We start from the raw sequence: 4,985 nt of genomic DNA on the forward strand, positions 1-4,985 counted from the left end.
TATTGTCCTTAATATTAAAGATCCCAACCACTGCTAGTTCCCAGCAAAGACTTTTTCAAGCTCTGGTCCCCATATTTTAAAACTCTGGCTGGGCAGTGTGCCTGGCTGTGACACCTTAGCTGCCAACTATGTGTCATGTAGGCACCTAAGGTTTGAATCACAAATACAGTCAGTTCCAGTAGTAAACACTGCCTTTTTAGTCATTCCAAATATTTTCAAATTTAAATAAAAATTAAGGCAATTTCAAAAACTCAAGAAAGTGATTATTTATGTCAATTATTATGTTTTTATAGGGATTGAGATATTACAAAACCCTATCAGACTTACATAAGCCTCAGCACCATTCCCAACAGTAATTCTTTGCCTTATTTTTAAGCAAAATACACATTATCAATGATACTTAAATTCAAGTTAAATATGTAATATTTGGAAGGAAAGCTGTAACAAACCTAGATAGCATATTAAAAAGCAGAGACATCACTTTGGCGACAAAGGTCCATACAGTCAAAGCTATGGTTTTTCCAGTAGTCATGCATGGATGTGAGAGCTGGACCATAAAGAAGTCTGAACACTGAAGGATCGATGCTTTCCAACTGCGGTGTTGGAGAATACTCTTGAAAGTCTCTTGCACTACAAGGAGATCAAACCAGTCAATTCTAAAGGAAATCAACCCTAAATATTCACTGGAAGGACTGATACTGAAGCTCCAATACTTTGGCCACCTGATGCGAAGAGCTGACTCATTGGAAAAGACCCTGATGCTGGGAAAGAATGAGGGCAGGAGAAGAAGGGGGTGCCAGAAGAAGAAATTTTTGGATGGCATCATCAACTCAATGGACATGAGTTTCAGAAACTTTGGGAGAGAGCGAAGGACAAGGAAGCTCGGCATGCTGCAGTCCATGGGGTTGCAAATAGCTGGACACGACTTAGCAACTGAACAACAACAAAATATGTAATATGAACACTTATTTTATCTCCCAACAAAGTAAGAGAAGTGGCATTTAAATTTAGTTAGACCGTTTTTACAGTTAGCATGCACCTCCCTCTGCTTCTGGAAGGGTTATGTAGTTCAACTTAAGGTGGGAAATGCTGGCAGAGAGAGATGAGACAGGGAGCCAGGAGGCAGTCTATATTGGCCTGTGATGGGGCTGTAACTACCTGGTTCCTTAAGTTCTTCTTCTCTGAGTCAGAATCTCATAGAATGTGCGTCCTTCCCAAGCCTAATTCCTTCACCACCTCTACCTTTGTTAGTTGTGTGTGTGACAGAAGTATACCTTTTTTTTTTTTATCATGTTGCATGGCATGCAGGATCTTAGTTCCCTGACTAGGGATTGAACCTGGGCCCCCAGCAGTGGAAGCATGGAGTCCTAACCACTGGACCTCCAGGGAATGTGCAAAAGTATATATTTTTTTAACTTCCAAGAAAAACTTGATGTAAACTATGATAAAATCTTGATTAAGGAATGCAGCTTCTTTGTGTAATATTTTCTCTTTTGCTTTATTGATGAGGAAAATATAAGTACCACAATAAAGTTTGGTCACTTTTGCTTGTAAATGAAGCAACTGACATAGGATTTATCTCCAAAATATACAAGCAGCTCATAAAGCTCGGTATCAGAAAAACAAACAACCAAATCAAAAAATGGGCAGAAGACCTAAACAGACTTTCTCAAAGGAGACATATAGATGTCCATAGATATATGAAAAGATGTGCAAATTGCTCATTATTATATAAATTCAAATCAAAACTACAATGACATATCACCTCACACGGATCAAAATGGCCATCATCAAAAAGTCTATAAGCAATAAATGCTGGAGAGGGTGTGGAGAAAAGGGAACCCTCTTGCATTGTTGCTGCTGCTGCTGCTGCTAAGTCGCTCAGTCGTGTCCGACTCTCTGTGACCCCGTGGACTGCAGCCCACCAGGCTCCTCCGTCCATGGGGTTTTCCAGGCAAGAGTACTGGAGTGGGCTGCCATTGCCTTCTCCCTTGCACTGTTGCTAGGAATGTGAATTTACACAACCACTATGGAGAACAGTAGGGAGACTCCTTAAAAAACTGAAAATAGAACTACCATATGACCTAGCAATCCCACTACAGGGCATATACCCTGAGAAAACCATAATTCAAAAAGACACATGTATCCCAGTGTTCACTGCAGCACTATTTACAATAGCCAGGACATGGAAGCAACCTAGATGTCCATCAATAGATGAATGGATACAGAAGATGTGGTACATATATACAATGGAATAGTACTTAGCCATAAAAAGGAACAAAACTGGGTAATTTGTAGTGATGTGGATGAACCTAGAGTCTGTCATACAAAGTGAAGTCAGAAAGAAAAGCAAAGTTATATATTAAGGTATCAGTTCAGTTCAGTCGTTCAGTTGTGTCCAACTCTTTGCGACCCCATGAACCGCAGCACACCAGGCCTCCCTGTCCATCACCAACTCCCGGGGTCCACCCAAACCCATGTCCATTGAGTCGGTGATGTCATCCAACCATCTCATCCTCTGTCGTCCCCTTCTCCTCCTGCCCTCAATCTTTCCCAGCAACAGGGTCTTTTCAAATGAGTCAGCTGTTCACATCTGGTGGCCAAAGTATCAGAGTTTCAGCTTCAACATCAGTCCTTCCAGTGAACACCCAGGACTGATCTCCTTTAAGATGGACTGGTTGAATATTAAGGTATATATATGGAATATAGGCAAATGATACTGATGAACCTATTTGCAAGGCAGGAACAGAGGTTCAGACATAGAGAAGGGATTTGTGGGGAATGTGGGGAAGGAGAGGGCGGGATAAGTTGAGAGAGTAGCATTGACACATATACACTACTGTGTGTAAAATAAGATAGCTGGTGGGAAGCTGCCATATAGCACAGGAAGCTCACAGGGAACTCAGCTCCGTGTTCTGTGATGACCTAGGGGAGTGGAATGGGAGGGTGGGAGGGCAGCTCGAGAGGTAGTGGATATATGTATACATATAGCTATATCTCTTTGTTGTACGGCAGAAACTAACACAATATTGTAAAGCAATTATACTCCAATTTTAAAAAATAAATGCCAAAAAAAGAAGGAGAAAGAAAACTTTAAAGGGAAAAACAGAGCTTTATCAAACTCTGGCCATATGCAAAACACGGGAAAATGGAAAATGCATGAAGCCTTGAAAATTCACTATTCTATGTTTAACTATTTCCCTTTGAGTTTGCAGTCTGAAATGTAAATCCAATAAACTCCAAATGAGTGAGTCATAAAATCGACAGGAAGAATTAATCAGGGGTTTCTCCAATAGGCACTTTTATCTTGTGTGGAACTTTTCATGTAGATTACAACAGCATTTTTACAATAAGGTAATGGATTCAGTCATTACCACAGTGCCAAACCACTGCATTTTACTGTTGGAGTGTGGATCTTGGAAGAATTTTGAGTGTCTTTCAAAATTAAACCAGACATCTAAAAGAAGAAACCAGAAAACATAAAATGCTTCAAGGAGCAGAGAGAGCAATGTTGGACACCTGGATGAATTGAGGGAGCTGAGAGCTGAGTTTAGCCTGAGTCTGCAGGTCCTGGATGAAGCGGGGTAAATGACCCTAAACTCAAGAGCTGCAGCTTCTTCCGGCACAAAGCGAAGATACTATTTAGCTCAATATACTCATGGATTCAATGGGAGAATGCCTTCCCTGACTAAGGACCATATTCCTTAACTGGTCTCTCTTCAGCCTCTTCCTGAGGTCAAACCTCTGTGACACAGTAATGGCCTGGCTGTACCCTCCACCCAGTGACCGCTGAGGCTCAGCAGAACCATCTGTCCGCCCACCAAGAGAGCATTCTGTCACCCATTCCCTGGCTCCAGCATGCAGGCCACTTCCCCTTATTCTGCAGCTTCTGCCTCCTGACCCCAGACTCTGTCCTTGCAGAATCTGAATTTCTTCACTGGGCTGTGTAGGACCTCTGGCTCCCTCTGCATCTTCTGCAGACCAGGGAGAGCTGGGCGCTGCCTCAGGCCCCTCTGTCAAGCCAACTTCTCCTTCAGGGCTGGACCGTGGTGATCAGTGCTGACCGGGGATACTGGCAGCCTCCTAGGGACCAAGAGGTGCACAGGGCACTGAGCCCTTTGTTTTGTCTTCACGATTCACGGAGGCTCCTGGACATCAGCTCAAAGAGCGGCGGTCGGGACACAGATGTCTCTCTGCCTGTGTCCTCTCCCCTTTCTCTTCCGCCTCTTCAACTCATGCCTTCTACCCTGTCACATGCTGACTTCTTTCCACCCCTGCCTTTTCTTCTGACCTAGTTCACAAGATGGATCTTGGTAGGTGAAGAAATTTTCTCTCCACAAAGATTGCCTTTCAAAACGAAAGTTTTTCTGCAGATCCAGAAGTCCTACTCTAGATGTCAGAAGCTAGATCTTTCTCTTTGTATCCCTGCTGTGTGCCTCTAATCCTTCCTCAAGGCAAACCAGACATTTCTGGTCAGAAAAATGCAAATCTGCACTTTAATGTTGTGAAAGAACATACACTTTCCCCAGAAAGCCACACCTCTCCCTGTGACAGTTTTTCTCTCCACCTCCCATTTCCTTTCTCCTGATTAAATAGGTCTGAAAAGCCTCCCTAAGAAGACGAGCTAAAACTGGGATCTTGGGGAAAACACAGTGAGAAAAGGTTGACTGTGTGGCGTTTTACCACATCAAGCCCTGCTCTTTGTCACGCGTACACCCCACGACAGCTGGATCGAGGCATGTAGACTCCTTTCCTTTCAATACTATCTCAAATGATGATGCATCCTTGTTTTAAGAACTTCAAAACAGTTTCAAACCTCTGACAGCTGCAGAAAGGTCTTCTGTGGCCCTAACAATTCATCACTACCCCTAAAAGATTCTGCACATTCTCAGTCACAGTTCTAGGAAATATTTTGAGAAACACCTTACACAGGCACATTATTCAGCTCCTTCAAGGCACAAGGCTCCAGGCAATGCAGAGATGAG

The sequence above is a fragment of the Dama dama genome, chromosome 28 (assembly GCF_033118175.1).
Source record: "Dama dama isolate Ldn47 chromosome 28, ASM3311817v1, whole genome shotgun sequence".
NCBI lineage: Eukaryota > Metazoa > Chordata > Mammalia > Artiodactyla > Cervidae > Dama > Dama dama.